The 16,926-nt window shown below is 39.5% G+C and overlaps 2 non-coding genes across 2 annotated transcripts; one reads left to right on the forward strand and one right to left on the reverse strand.

The window, feature by feature from the left end:
* Positions 1–567: 567 nt before the first annotated feature.
* Positions 568–637, forward strand: trnaa-ugc (transfer RNA alanine (anticodon UGC)). The gene has a single exon. It is a non-coding gene; the product is annotated as a tRNA-Ala (tRNA).
* A 15,702-nt stretch (positions 638–16,339) lies between these two features.
* On the reverse strand, positions 16,340–16,422 carry trnal-cag (transfer RNA leucine (anticodon CAG)). Its single transcript has one exon. It is a non-coding gene; the product is annotated as a tRNA-Leu (tRNA).
* Positions 16,423–16,926: the final 504 nt, after the last annotated feature.

Raw genomic sequence — 16,926 nt, forward strand, 5'->3', positions numbered from 1 at the left:
AGACAATAGGATATACAGTTTTAGAATTGCAAGGTAACTGTCCAAGACCAAGACTTCACGGAAATACCCAAGTGATCAAACAGTTGTCAAAATTCGCAGCACACAGATATAAAACCACTCTTTAAAATATGTTCATGTACCATTCAAAAACAAAGTACAATCTGATTTCTATGGTCCCCATAGAATCTTAACCGATCAGAAAATTAACTGAACACTGAAGGAAGTATACTCCCTGTTAGGGATCCGGGGCCTTAAAACAACACCCTACATAGTTTTGTGGCTTCATGAACAATATTGTATTATCTCATAGGTACTGGAATCCCCCATGTCCACTAATGCATTTTTCAATGCCCAGATGTGTTTGCAAGATTTGCAGTGAGTGTTTTGTATTGTGCAGCAGAAAGGCAACAGATGTGTTACTTTTTGACTAGATTTGTACCATGGGCCAAGCTTCATTTCCATCCACCGCCACGTTTTGAAACCAATACACATAAATATTACATACTTCACCCAGGTTCTCTCTTTTCATGATCTCAGAAAAAGTAAAAAAAAATCTGAAAATTATAAGGGGATGTAGCTCAGTGGTAGAGCGCATGCTTTGCATGTATGAGGCCCTGGTTCATCCCCGGCATCTCCATAAGTGTTATTGTCCAGTCTATGAAAGAGCTGCAGAAGCTCTTATTCTGAAGGAAAAGACTAAAAGGTGTTCATGATGATTAATGCAAAAATCAATCTCAATGTCCAGATGTGTTGCAAGATTTGCAGGGAGCATTGCCCAGTGATGGTGGTATAGTGGTGAGCATAGCTGCCTTCCAAGCAGTTGACCTGTGACGGATTCTCAGCCATTGCAGTAGCAGGGTCTTCTTCTTGGCCTTTCTTTTATTGTCCTTGTCGGTCCATCATGTGCAGGCGCTGGCGTCCTGACATTACGCTCTAAAAATGAGAAAAACATCAATTTGTTGTGAATTATAGGCTGCTAAATGTTTTTAATTGTTTTTTTTATTATTATTCCACAGTACAGATCACAGTGTGATTTTCCTTGATCTCACAAAACCTCGGATTCTCCTTAGGGTCGGAGAAACAAGAGTCTTTGCACAATCATTTCTTCATGATAATGTTAAACAAGTTTCCACCACGATAACTTCAGAGTAAGGAGTGAATGTGATCCAACCCTTCAACACTTAAGTTTCTTAGAATGAGCTTCCCACTGTGTGTGTGTGTGGTTTGTGGTGTGTGTGTGTGTGTGTGTGTGTGTGTGTGTGTGTGTGTGGTGTGTGTGTGTGGTGTGTGTTGGTATCTGTGGTTTACGTGGACAAAATACCTGACATTTCACCTGGGCTCCGAGGACCTAAGGGGATTACAGGGACTATGCCAAAGTCCCCGTAAAACACAGAGCGGAATTGCATTTTTTAGTGTCTAAACAAAGTGCTTTTTGTGTAAAGCACTTTGAATTGCCCTGTTGCTGAAATGTGCTATACAAATGAAGCTGCCTTGCCTTGCCTTGCCTTGCCTAAACAACTCAAATCCTCTTTTTCTTCAAAGTCCTAATATACCGTAGACCTGATTTTGAGTGTATCCCAGTGTATCGGAAGTGCGCCGCCACTGCTGAGTTCTAGAATTGCAGTTTCATACACATTTCACACACACGCTGAGCATTCGGCCGGGCTGACTTGTGATTGGCTGGTTTTCGCGCGTAAGCGGTACCACCCGGAAGTCGATCTCAAGACCTGCCGGCGTTTGCCCGGAAATATCCGAAGCTGCAGAAAGACGTCCGTGTTTACAACTTAAATAGAGGAAACCCGGAAAATGGGAGCCAGACGTCATGGACTTACTTTGGGATTAAATACATACAGGTAAGATTTATATTTGTTAATATAGTTGCATTTATGCAATACGTTAAAATGCTATATTTATAAGCATACGCATGCAATGTTAGCTGAGCTAGCTTGAGTGGCTATCAACATGTCCTGCTCATTAAACCTCCGACTAAAGAGGAGGACAGCAGGTAGACATGAGGACAGGACCACAGTGTCACTACTTCAGTTTTGGTCATTTTTAAAACGAAAGCTAGCTAGCTCATTCAAGTTGCGCTATGGCTGCGGCGCGTGGCCCCATGCCGCTCGTTGAGCCTTGTTTAGGGCTCCGTAGCTAGTTTAGCTACTTTTTAGTGGTCCGGCCCGGTGTTCCGGTTTAACGAGAGTCCGTGTTAACTGGCGACCGTCAGCCAAAAGCATCTGTTGTTGTCGTAGTGACGACAGCTGTTAAAAACGGGAAGAGAATACGTAGCTGTCCGCGTGAATGCCTTTTTGTTAAGTTGTCATTAAAATGTTCAACATAACGACGTGTACGTTACCTCTCTGGTTTGTCTTTGGAGTCTAGTCTGGAGTCTAGTCTGGAGTCTAGTCTGAGGAAACCTGTCCGTCCCCTTAGGAACGTGGTTTGCTGTTAAACAGGAACACAGCGTTGCTCTTCCTGTTAATGTCTAACACGTTGTATTAAATACACCTATTCGTCTTCAGAGCCTGTTTAAGTAAACACATGTCACCAGTGATGTAGTGGAGGCTAGCTACCCCTTTCAGACATGAAGTTGCAGGTCACCTAGCTACCTTTTCCCATTAGTGAAATTCAGGACATATTGTCTGATAATAACTGGATGTTAGTGACAAGGATCTCCCTTTGCTAGTCAGCTAGCTAGTTATTGTTGTCGCTCTAGCTGTTCGCAGTTTCGCGGGTACGGTAAACGTTTCTATGGTAACAGGCAGTTTGACCAATCAGAAACGTTGCTGTTACGCTTAGGATTGTGGGTAATGTAGTTTTTCTACGTAAGATAGTGGATAATTGTTTTTCTTATAATGTTACAAGGTTGATATCATACAGACTTCTAGCTTCATCAGGAGCAGAAACTGGGTCAGTCTTCCTGGGATGGTTTATACATTATGGCTGATAATCTAAATTCTTATGGAGAAAATCCATGAGTTTTTACTATGTGTGTATATATTAAAAACTAATCACCAACTATTTTGATAATTGATTCATTGTTTTGAGTAATTTTTTTAAGAAAAGTTAAAAGGTCTTTGATTCCAGCTTGTTAAATGTGAATATTTTACACATATTCTTGTTGTCTCTGTTTTGTCATTTAGTAACTTTATAGATTTCAACCATATAATTCCTTCTTGAGTCTTTTTAACAAGAACATTGATTAATGTATGAACTGAATAACCATTGTGTGACCTATGAGGGAACAACCAGTGATAAATGACTATAGCAATGTCATCAGGATACACCGGTAGGCCGTGGCCCACCTTATCGGTGATTGCGTCGTGGTCCACCTGATTACAGAATTTATAGTTTACCCACCTCTTTTTTTACCACTACACCACTGCATGTCACGTAGAAAAGTATTTATCCCTTTTAAAAGTAGAAAAAATAAATGTATTAACTGTGATTCGAACTCGTAGCTGCCTATGTGAGTAAATATATAAGTTTCAGGGTCTAACGCAGCGCGCCATAGCATCGTATCAGGAGGTGCTGAGCATGGTTTCATATCAACTCAAACGTCACACAGCGTCTCTTAAAATGAAGAGGCAGCAGATCAACTGGTGACCACACCACACTGCGTGCACATAACTCACAAGTTGCTCTTGCTCAGAAATTGTCTTTTATTTGTTTGATTCCCACAAAATACACGCCTTGTATGTTTGTCAATTGTAAGCACATTCAAATCCACCTGAAACTCAAATGTCCATCTCTGACAAAACAAATAATAAATAAACATGATAGGCTACACATGTGTGCAGGATGAATAGTACGGTACAGATGCAGAACAGTTAGCATGGACAGTCATCAGACAGGAGCGCAGGCAGCCGTACTTTAAAGGCTGTGAATGGGATAAGGGTTTTGAATTTCAGAGGTTTTTTGTAGTTCATTTCAGTCATCTGCAGCTAAGAACTGGAAGGAGTGGTGACCAAATGAGGTGTTAAGTAGCCTCAAGGTTGTTGCTACTAACACAAATAGCCTATATAATTTATATTAAGGTTAGTAGCTTAAGGCTACAGTGGTCACAACTGGATCTGACTGCCTCCTGTTTTAAAGATATGATGAATGACTTAGCTGAGACTTGTTATTTGTTTAGTCAGAGATGGACATTTGAGTTTCAGGTGTTTTCTTTTTTCCTTTTTACCGGGCCTTGATGATACTGAAGAGGTATATCGTCATTACTGATATGGTAATATCTTACAAAAGTTGTTAGTGAGTTTTAAAGCAATTTTTCCTCTGTCTTTCTGTTAATGCTGGACTGTTTTATTTGTTTTTTTTTTAATTCAGATGTCAAATACCCTCTGTAGGACTTTATCTTTATTGTCCTTTTGTCTCTGTTTCATCTTCTACAGCTGACTACTGAGAGCACATGCATCCATACAGCCGTCAGCCGACCCAGACTAGTCCAGAGCTCGGCCCACTCACCAACGTTGAACAGGTAAGTTATATCTGATGTACAACTTAGTGAAGTTACTTGTGGCCATATGTTAAATCTACCAACCTATTTGAATGTGTGTGTGTGTGCTGTCGCCTTATATGTGGTTTATGTGGACAATGATTTACAAGGACGTTGTCTGAACATGCTTTTCCAAGCTTCAGTCAGTATATTATCTGAGTGTATGTGTGTCAAACGTTGAACCCAACACAAGTATTCTTGGGAGGACGTTAGATTTTAGAGGGTCCTTTCACCAGATGTGATGTAATGTTATGTTGTTTGGTTACATGTAATGGATAGGCACCTTTTATTAGTTATTCTGGGCTGCAACAAGTCAGCTTCTGGCACTGAGGCTAACCACAAATTCCCTTCTACAATTTAAAAATTAAATAAGATATATCTTCATGTAGGATATAATATAAATAAGCTGTGTATAAATTGGAGGCTATAAATAACAATAAAATACAATAAATAGTAATAATATGTACAGGTCTGATGGTTAATGGTATGAAAGAGCCCCTCAAGTGCTTAGAGGCAGGCAGCTCACTGAGCCTATGGCTACACATGCTCCTGAATGGTCTCAGCTCCACACACAGGAAGAGAGGGGTTGTCCTTTAGTTTTCAGCGTCCCTTTCATCTGTCTCTCACTGCATCCACACTGTCTAAATCCATCATTACCACAGAGCTGGCCTTCTCAACAGCTTGCCCAGTTAGTTAGTACCACCAGCCCTGATGTCACATACCCAGCACACCATAGCAGAGATGATACTGACCATTACAGACTGGTAGAACCAAAACAAAGAAGTCATCAAACGCTATGTTATACCATACAATGAGCATGCCGTCCGTTAAGCCTCGTTCAGCGTCTACGTAGCTAGTTTAGCTTCTTTCGAGGATCTATCCCGGTGTTCACTGTAACTGATAGACCCAAAATTGGAATAAAAGAAAGAAAACACTGACCAAACAGAGTCGGTAGTCGCAAAGACAACCAGAGCCAGCGCTGCTCAGACCTCAGAGATGTTTTAGAAAGCCGTATTTTACGATGCTAAAATTACTGATTACTTACATGGAGTCTGGTGGGTTTAACGAACGCAATTTTGCGGATTTTATGCTTTAAAAAATGATCGTAATCTTTAACAGAAAGGTCGGCCTCCTTAGAAATCCTTTCCATAATGTTGTCAGACACATTAGAAATATTAATGATGTCCTCTTTGGGTTTCCTGGTCTGTACTAAGTTGATTAACAGGTGGATGTAACTGCCTGTCTGTGTCCACCTGGCTAGCTTTAGTCTGGACCTGGAAGCCTTAACTTTAACCACAGGGTTTGTTTTAGAGAATTAAATACTTTTGTAGAGAAAAATATGTCTATATTGAATCTAGTAAGGCTGTAGTGGATGGGACTGCCTTTTCTCTTGTAGTTTTACATACTTTTGACCATTCTTTGACCGGTCAGTTGCATTTTAATTATTTGAATAATTCTAAAACAGCATCACAGTGATAACATTTCATGTCATAATAATCTGTAATTCATATTGACCAAAGAAACCATATTTAAAAAGGACTTTAAAACCCAAACACAATGTGAATCCCATTACTGTTACATGAAGAAAGAGAACATGTAGAGTATGATTATAAAGAGAAGAGAATCAGACAGAATATTTATCATTTTAAGATTTTATCCTGGAAAGCTAAACACAGCTGCTGTTAGTTAAAACCTGTTTTCTTGTTGTTTTTGTTATTTTACATTGCATTAGTATAAAAACTGATTCTTGGTGGAACATGATTTTTACAGCTTTAGTTAGCACCGCCAGCCCTGATGTCACCTACCCAGCTCCCCCCATAGCAGAAATGATACTGATCATTACAGACTGGTAGAACCAAAACAAAGAAGTCATCAAACGCTGTGTTCAGAGTACAGTTTTCATGGTCCATGGTCTATAATATGTTTTCTTTTTTCCTTTTTACAGGGCCTTGATGACAGAATGGCTCCAAACCTTTGTGGTGCCACAACTCCACCCTCCACAGTTGATGATACTGAAGAGGTATATCGTCACAAAAGATAGAATTTTATTAATATCTCGGTCCTGATATGTTAATATCTTAGAAAAGTTGTTAGTGAGTTTTAAAGCAATTTTTCCTCTGTCTTTCTGTCAATGCTGGACTGTTTTATTTGTTTTTTTTTAATTCAGATGTCAAATACCCTCTGTAGGACTTTATCTTTATTGTCCTTTTGTCTCTGTTTCATCTTCTACAGCTGACTACTGAGAGCACATGCATCCATACAGCCGTCAGCCGACCCAGACTAGTCCAGAGCTCGGCCCACTCACCAACGTTGAACAGGTAAGTTATATCTGATGTACAACTTAGTGAAGTTACTTGTGGCCATATGTTAAATCTACCAACCTATTTGAATGTGTGTGTGTGTGTGCTGTCGCCTTATATGTGGTTTATGTGGACAATGATTTACAAGGACGTTGTCTGAACATGCTTTTCCAAGCTTCAGTCAGTATATTATCTGAGTGTATGTGTGTCAAACGTTGAACCCAACACAAGTATGTCTTGGGAGGACGTTAGATTTTAGAGGGTCCTTTCACCAGATGTGATGTAATGTTATGTTGTTTGGTTACATGTAATGGATAGGCACCTTTTATTAGTTATTCTGGGCTGCAACAAGTCAGCTTCTGGCACTGAGGCTAACCACAAATTCCCTTCTACAATTTAAAAATTAAATAAGATATATCTTCATGTAGGATATAATATAAATAAGCTGTGTATAAATTGGAGGCTATAAATAACAATAAAATACAATAAATAGTAATAATATGTACAAGTCTGATGGTTAATGGTATGAAAGTGCCCCTCAAGTGCTTAGAGGCAGGCAGCTCACTGAGCCTATGGCTACACATGCTCCTGAATGGTCTCAGCTCCACACACAGGAAGAGAGGGGTTGTCCTTTAGTTTTCAGCGTCCCTTTCATCTGTCTCTCACTGCATCCACACTGTCTAAATCCATCATTACCACAGAGCTGGCCTTCTCAACAGCTTGCCCAGTTAGTTAGTACCACCAGCCCTGATGTCACATACCCAGCACACCATAGCAGAGATGATACTGACCATTACAGACTGGTAGAACCAAAACAAAGAAGTCATCAAACGCTATGTTATACCATACAATGAGCATGCCGTCCGTTAAGCCTCGTTCAGCGTCTACGTAGCTAGTTTAGCTTCTTTCGAGGATCTATCCCGGTGTTCACTGTAACTGATAGACCCAAAATTGGAATAAAAGAAAGAAACACTGACCAAACAGAGTCGGTAGTCGCAAAGACAACCAGAGCCAGCGCTGCTCAGACCTCAGAGATGTTTTAGAAAGCCGTATTTTACGATGCTAAAATTACTGATTACTTACATGGAGTCTGGTGGGTTTAACGAACGCAATTTTGCGGATTTTATGCTTTAAAAAATGATCGTAATCTTTAACAGAAAGGTCGGCCTCCTTAGAAATCCTTTCCATAATGTTGTCAGACACATTAGAAATATTGATGATGTCCTCTTTGGGTTTCCTGGTCTGTACTAAGTTGATTAACAGGTGGATGTAACTGCCTGTCTGTGTCCACCTGGCTGTGTCCACCTGGCTAGCTTTAGTCTGGACCTGGAAGCCTTAACTTTAACCACAGGGTTTGTTTTAGAGAATTAAATACTTTTGTAGAGAAAAATATGTCTATATTGAATCTAGTAAGGCTGTAGTGGATGGGACTGCCTTTTCTCTTGTAGTTTACATACTTTTGACCATTCTTTGACCGGTCAGTTGCATTTTAATTATTTGAATAATTCTAAAACAGCATCACAGTGATAACATTTCATGTCATAATAATCTGTAATTCATATTGACCAAAGAAACCAAATTTAAAAGGATTTACAAACCCAATTCACAATGTGAATCCCACTACTGTTACATGAAGAAAGAGAACATGTAGAGTATGATTATAAAGAGAAGAGAATCAGACAGAATATTTATCATTTTAAGATTTTATCCTGGAAAGCTAAACACAGCTGCTGTTAGTTAAAACCTGTTTTCTTGCTACCTGTCTGTTATTTTTGGATGATAACACTAAGCAGCATGGTCTATGAAGCCTACTAGAGATTCACTCCATTTGGTTTTTGATTAGAGAAATTATCTGATGGGGTCATTGACTTTCCATCAGTTGTAGGCAGGATGTAGTTTAGTCTGAATGTGGTCCAGCACAGCTGGAGATTAAAGCAACTGTCATCCTCCTGTTATGTAGTAAAGACTGCCACTAGCCTGGTACTTTGTGTTGTTGTAGATGTTGTTACACTTTTTAATGTATTCTTAAAAGAATCAAAATATGCATGGGGCAGTTATGAGCACATCATTTGGCTTCTGTCCAGATGAGAATTGTAAGTTACTAATTTACCCAGACTTATATTTTCTGATCATGCTTGTCCCAGTGACTATTATAATAACGACAATCACATTTGGTTATTTAGGCTGTGACAGCGGAAAACCGTAAACATGCAGCGGCGTGGACACATTAATCTAAAGGATGATGCAAGATTTAGATTTACTAAAAGAGACAAAGTGGGACTTGAAATCAAGTACATCAAGGCTGTAAAAGGTAAGTTAGATCTTCTGTTTAATTATGATTAAACTTTAATACCTTTCACTTTTTGCCACTTATTTGTTGTTTTGTTTTTTTATGAATTAGGTCGTGGCATCTTCACCCCTGTTCCGTTTGAAAAGGGAGACTTTCTACTGGAATACAGAGGTGATCGGATAAGCAAGAATGTGAGAGGAGACACAGAATTTCCCAGGACCTGCTCAAAGTGTTCATGTTTGAGTTCCGTTTTAATGGAAAACTGTGGTGGTAAGTATATGTTACTGGTTAATCTAATCAGAATTATATGACTCTTTTTCTCCCTTCAGGTTATTTTACATTGCATTAGTGCATTGCTTTCTGTCAACGCTAGACTGTTTTATTTGTTTTTTTCTGATTCAGATGTCAAATACCATCTGTAGGACTTTCTCTTTATTGTCCTTTTGTCTCTGTTTCATCTTCTACAGCTGACTACTGAGAGCACATGCATCCATACAGCCGTCAGCCGACCCAGACTAGTCCAGAGCTCGGCCCACTCACCAACGTTGAACAGGTAAGTTATATCTGATGTACAACTTAGTGAAGTGACTAGTGAGGTTGTTACAGTTTAGAGGGTCCTGTCACCAGATGTGATATAATGTCAATGTTATGTTGTTTGGTTACATGTAAAGGATAGACACACTATTAGTTATACTGGGCTGCAACAAGTCTGCTCCTGACACTAAGGCTAACCACAAATTCCCATCTACAATTTAAAAATATAAGGAAGGTATATCTTCATCTAGGATACACTATAAATAAGCTGTATAAATAAGATGCTATGAAGAACAATAAAATACAATACCATGAAATAGTATTAATATGTACAAGTCTGATGGTTAATGGTATGAAAGTGCCCCTCAAGTGCTTAGAAAGGCAGCTCACTGAGCCTATGGCTACACATGCTCCTGAATGGTCTCAGCTCCACACAAAGGAAGAGAGGGGTTGTCCTTTAGTTTTCAGCGTCCCTTTCATCTGTCTCTCACTGCATCCACACTGTCTAAATCCATCATTACCACAGAGCTGGCCTTCTCAACAGCTTGCCCAGTTAGTTAGTACCACCAGCCCTGATGTCACATACCCAGCACACCATAGCAGAGATGATACTGACCATTACAGACTGGTAGAACCAAAACAAAGAAGTCATAAAATGTTATGTTATACCATACAATGAAAGTCTTCCTTTACCCAAATCTTCGCTGACTGCTGTAGCTTCACTGACTGCTGTAGCTTCACTGACTGCTGTAGCTGTAGCTTCACTGACTGCTGTAGCTGTAGCTTCACTGACTGCTGTAGCTGTAGCTTCACTGACTGCTGTAGCTTCACTGACTGCTGTAGCTTCACTGACTGCTGTAGCTGTAGCTTCACTGACTGCTGTAGCTGTAGCTTCACTGACTGCTGTAGCTGTAGCTTCACTGACTGCTGTAGCTGTAGCTTCACTGACTGCTGTAGCTGTAGCTTCACTGACTGCTGTAGCTTCACTGACTGCTGTAGCTGTAGCTTCACTGACTGCTGTAGCTGTAGCTTCCCTGACTGCTGTAGCTTCACTGACTGCTGTAGCTGTAGCTTCACTGACTGCTGTAGCTTCACTGACTGCTGTAGCTGTAGCTTCACTGACTGCTGTAGCTTCACTGACTGCTGTAGCTGTAGCTTCACTGACTGCTGTAGCTTCACTGACTGCTGTAGCTTCACTGACTGCTGTAGCTGTAGCTTCACTGACTGCTGTAGCTGTAGCTTCACTGACTGCTGTAGCTTCACTGACTGCTGTAGCTGTAGCTTCACTGACTGCTGTAGCTTCACTGACTGCTGTAGCTGTAGCTTCACTGACTGCTGTAGCTTCACTGACTGCTGTAGCTTCACTGACTGCTGTAGCTTCACTGACTGCTGTAGCGCTTACAGACAAAAGTAACTTTTGTTAAATTGTGTGTTCAACAGGATCGGTGTCATTTGTGTCGTCCACAGTGGATGAGAGTATACCTCCCTCTGAAGGTAAGATTCAGATTCAAGAGGTTTAATGTCTTATGTACAGAAACAGTGGTTTATACCATACAATGGAAGTCTTAATTTGCCCAACTCCCTTAACAGAACAGCTCCAGCAGTCAGTACTGTAGCTTCACTGACTGCTGTAGCTGACTAGGAATAAAATCAAAGACCAAAAATGACTTTGCAGTGTATTCTACACATGCCACAAAACTGTAACATCCACAGTGGGATTCTATCCAAGGAAATTTATGCACATCTCTGTGTTTTCTGTCTCAAAATGCATAAATAAATAGCCCTACATTTAACTGTACTGCACTTGTATGAAACATCTTATCTGCAATGGAGCATATACACTTCATTTATAATCAGGGAATGTATTCTGAATTTGAGATAAAAGTAAGTTATCTTCTTCTCTTCATATGTTCACTCAATCGTCAAGTGAGTATGTTCTATTCTCTTTTTGACAAGTTGGTTAAAAGACTAAAAATGAATTGGTCTGAATGACTGAGTCTCAAAATGTCACAAAACCTGGAAAATTACCAGGGTAAAAGTAGTATTAGGCTGATTGTGTTGTTACATAATTAATGTGTTTTTCAATATCAAGAATAAACTTTAAGACAAAGTTCCTACACTATTTATTTATATATCCCTATGAAATCAGATTTAAACTGAGAATCAGACCTTAAACCTCAGTCTTTTTTCATTTAAAATACAGTGTTGAAGTATAATACCAAAATACTTAAGACATGTTACTAGTTGTAGTACAAATAACTGTGAACTTAAATGAATTAAAATATCAAAAGCCACTTAAATAGATGAACAGCAAAGACATTCTAAAAATGTTTTAATTCTGATGACTTTATACATACTTATGTGGGCTAGTAAAGTTGGTGAAATGACATTGAGTGAGTGATCAACTGATACCCAGAGTGAATTATTAAGAAATGTAAATTGCAAATTCTTGCCAACTGTAGCATTAACTGAACTCATGTTTTGATGGCTTCAACATTTTGTGTGATATGTTTTTTTTTCTTGTTTGTCTCTTTTCCAGGGAATTATGCTGATAAAGCGCATGGATCCAGAAGAATTGCAAAGAAAGTGTGGTCTAAGGCTGAGGGCGCCGCAGTAATGCAACATTTCAGAAATCATATAAGCAGAAGAAAGATGGCCACCAAAACTGAATGCAGTCCCTGCAAACTGGTGAAAGACCTCGTGTTGGCACAGAGAACCGTGCAAAATATATAGATATATAGATATATATATTATATAAATATAAGGGACTTCGAAACAGAGGAGTAGCTTCAAAGAGGCAGTCCCAAAAAGATACGATTTAAATCCACTGACGGTTGTGGTGGTGTTTGTTTTAAAAAGTGTTACAAGTTGTTAAAGTGTTATAGGTTGTAATGGTGTTTTAAAGGTTCAGTACAAAAATCCACCAAAACAAACGGCACAGTTTTATTTATTTTTCTTATTAGAAACCATGGGCCTTTTGAAGTTAGGTAACCCCCAATTTCCACAGGATACGTAACGGCTGCATGACGGCTCCGTGCTCCGCCGTTCACATTTTTTGCAGAATGGCAGTGGCCATGACTGACAGCTGAAGTCACAAGGACCCCAAAACCCAAAACTACCACCAGTTTCCATCCAGAGGAGTAGAGGGGAACAACTCTGTGTTGTTTCCAAGGTGGAGTGCAGGGAGATATGATCCACCGTGAGCATGGTGTATTTTATTTTGAAAATGAACCGGATGTTTTAGAAACTAACTGGTGGTGGTTTTGTGGTTCTATTTTTACGTGATCTCGCGGATCCTTGAGACTTCAGCTGTCAGTCATGGCCGCATCCGGACCTGGTGGGCGTTGAAGGACGGCGGAGCACGGACCTGACACGCAGCCGTTCTGCAACCGGTGAGAATTGAGTAAAAAAAAGCTAAATTACTGGTCATGGCATTTGTGTTGTGTGACAATTTATTGTTTAGCTGTTCTAGGCTGCTATCTGACTGTTGGTCAGTGTTACCACTGACAATGGTGGTTGTTTGAGTTATACAATAAAAAAAAATTAAGTCCCAATATTCCTTCGTGATGTCAGGTTAATGTGTGTTTATGTTAATTAGCAGGTATTTAAAAAGTGATGTCATTGTCCCTTTAAAGTCCCAGTAATGTTTTTTGGTCCTTATAAGCCGCATATTTGTCAAAGGTGGAACTGTCTCTACAAACCACCATAGTTTTAGGGGGGGGTGTATCGAGCTCTGAAGGGTGTATCCGAAGTCTAAAGTGATGTGAATTTTTTTCAATTTTTTTACAGTGTTTAATCAAACTCCCATAGCTCTAGGACCTCAGGAAAGGGTAGTCCACCTAAACCACACCCGGCCTGTTTGGACAAAAAGTCTGGCTAAACCACAAAAACCCGTATGTGTGTGTGTGTGTGTGTGTGTGTGTGTGTGTGTGTGTGTGCCTGTGTGTGTGTTTGTGTGTGTGTGTTGTAAAGGTAAAGGGACCGGAACACCAACTGTGATGACATCTTCCATCATAAGGAAACGTCAGTGACATCACAAAGACGTGTTCTGGAATATGCAAATTAGAGTTCCGAATAGATTGTGTATGTGTGTGTGTATATTTGAATAGGTAAAGGTATAGATATACACAGATTTATAACTTTTTAAAACCTATTTAAGACCTTTCTGTGTACCAGAAACAGCTATAAAGTAGATAGCGCTGAACCAACCAGACTCCATTTAAAAAACAGTACTTTTAGCGTGTATAGAACCAACATAATTTCACATGTAAATCGGTAAAGTATGTGTTTATTTCAACAAACACTAGATTTATACATGTTTGGGAAGTTGTAGAGAAGACCAAAAATGGCTTTTCATAGTTTTATTTGGTTTCTGTTGCGTTTGAATGAAGTGTGTTGTACTATCCTAAAATTACTATTTATTTACATGGAGTCTGGTGGGTTTAGTGATGTGAGCCTTAATAGACTGTATATAAATAAAATACCCCAGTTTTGCTAAATTTTTTAAATACATACAGTTTTGTTTTAATGGTGAAGTGTTAAGTGTATTAACCCTTCAAGATATATAACCTTTTATAACCTATTTAAGGTCTTTCTGTTCCACAGAAACAGCTACGACGTAGCTAGCACTAAACCAACCAAACTCCATTTAAAAAAACAGTACTTTTAGTGTGTATACTTGTGTGTGAGAGAGAGAAAATGTGTGTGAGTGTGTGTGTGTGTGTTTGTTTGTGTGCGTGTGTGTGTTCGTGTATGTGACTGATTGTGTGTGTGTGTGTGTGAGACAGCAAAGTCTCTGATTGGTGGAGACTGTTGCCATGCTAATACTCTGTAACTTTACGAATTCATTTCATCATTAATATTTAAACACTAACTGAATAGACAGGTTTATTTCTTCTAAACGTTTTGTTTAGATATTGATAGTTACATTATAAATTGATAAAAGAACTTTTATATAAAAGATTGATTTTGATTTTTTTTAAAGAATTTCTCACTAATTTAAAAATATTCAACATAATTTTTTTTTTTTTTAAGATTATTTTTTTGGGCATTTTAGGCCTTTAATAACAGGACAGTTGAGGATATGAAAGGGGAGAGAGAGGGGGAATGACATGCAGCAAAGGGCCGCAGGCCGGATTTGAACCCAGGCCAGCTGCGTCGAGGAGTAAACCTCTACATATGGGCACCCGCTCTAACCACTGAGCTATCTGGGTGCCCAATATTCAACATAATTATATCAAACTACACTGTATCATTTCTTAGCTAAGTACTACATCAGTGAAACCCAAGTTACATATTTAAAAGACACAATAAAATGCATTCATCACATATACAGTGGTATACAGTTCTGGCCTGGACATTTCTGATCACACCATCTACAGTAACAGGACATTTATGTTGTTTTCAACAAAGTTCAACCTGAAAATCTGCCTGAATGTACAAGTTACAGTTGGTTATATCCTATTGTCTCTGGAACAATAGTTGGCAGTTGGAGGAGTAATGGCTCTTTACAGTGAATACGCAAAAGAAGATGTTCACAAATTCAGCCCAGGTAAATGCTCAGTCCATATTCACACAGACCTAAACCTCCTCACTCAATGCTGGTTACGATATTCTAATAATCAATGTCAGAGAAAAATGACAAAGTGTGATAACATTTTAAAACCCTTGAATTGTCCTTCGGGTCCCCGGGACCAATGCAGTTTGACCCATCGTGCTGTCCTTTGGGTCACGGGGATCCGTGCGGATGCCCTTTGGGTCACGGGGACCCATGGCATTGTCTTTTTAGGTCATAGGGTCCCGTGGCGATGTCCTTTGGGTCACAGGAACCCGTGGCATTGTTCGTCGGGTAACAGGGACCCATGGCATTGTCCTTTGGGTCATGGGGACCCGTGGCATTGTCCTTTTAGGTAACAGGGACCCGTGGCATTGTCCCTCGGGTAACAGGGACCAGTGGTGATGTCCTTTGGGTCAAGGGGACCCGTGGCATTGTCCTTTGGGTCACCGGGACCCGTGACGTTGTTCTCAGGAGAGGTGAAAAAAATCAGCCGTTCAACTTTCCTCATGTAGTTTAAAATAAGCTTACAGGTTTAATGTCCTTTAAACATTTACAGTAAATTATGAATGATACATTTCTCCACAGGGCATGCAAGAAAACTTGTTTCATCAGTATCTGTAGACAGACAGTGTTTGTAGACATCTAATATTTTATCAAATTATGTTGGCTGAGTAATCTTTCTGGTTACTTCTTGACAAATAAAGCAAGTAACCACACAATGAAAACTGTGATGGCTGGGAATCTAATCCAGGTCAACTGCTTGGAAGGAAGCTATGCTCACCACTATACCACCATCGCTGGGCAACACACTGCCCTTATTTTTCGTTTTTATTAAATGAAAGCATTAAAATAAATTTCCAAAAGATGATTTTTTTAATTTTTCTTTATAGTCAACTTCAGCATGGATTCCTAAACGCATGCATACTACTGTATGCATGTATACCTGCATGCATTTCAAAATGTAGGCCAAGTATGTGTTAAAAAAAAGAATTTGACAAATCACAGTCAGTAATTTTACATGTGTTGACAATAAAGATGCTCACAAAACACTGTACTTGCACTTGTGCTTCTCGTGCACATTCATGTCCTCTTAAATACAACGAACTGCTAAGTTCTTTATTTCCAATATCAACTCTCAAATATTATTTCCAAACGAAAAAAAATGTTGTCAGAAGTGGGATTTGAACCCACGCCTCCAGTGGAGACTGCGACCTGAACGCAGCGCCTTGGACCGCTCGGCCATCCTGACTGATCCTACAGATGTTCAGTGGGACCTGTTTGAAAAATTATAATATAGTGAATTAAACATGTCATTATATAGTAGGTTCTCAGTCATCCATGTCATAGTTAACAAGGGAAGGTTTCTCAACTGTCAGCCCAAAATATATGGGCTATTGTCCAGCGATGGTGGTATAGTGGTGAGCAGAGCTTCCTTCCAAGCAGTTTACCTGGGTTAGATTCCCAGCCATTTCGGTAGTTATTTTTGAGGGATTTTACTTGCTTTATTTGTCAAGAAGTAACCAAAAAGGTTACTTGTCCAACCCGGTTTGATAAAACATTAGATCTGTGTTATGGTACAAATATTGGAGCATATCAATCAATCAAGCTGCCTCCAAGAGGATCCACAGACACAGGCAGAACACCACGATTTGCACTTTGCCCGTGTCTGGTAACTACTACTAACCAATTTAAAGTTTAGTGAAGTGTTACTTCAAAGATACTGTGTTACAAGATTTGCAGTGAACATTGTATT

This window comes from Etheostoma spectabile, unplaced genomic scaffold, assembly GCF_008692095.1.
Source record: "Etheostoma spectabile isolate EspeVRDwgs_2016 unplaced genomic scaffold, UIUC_Espe_1.0 scaffold00002144, whole genome shotgun sequence".
Taxonomy (NCBI): Eukaryota; Metazoa; Chordata; class Actinopteri; order Perciformes; family Percidae; genus Etheostoma; species Etheostoma spectabile.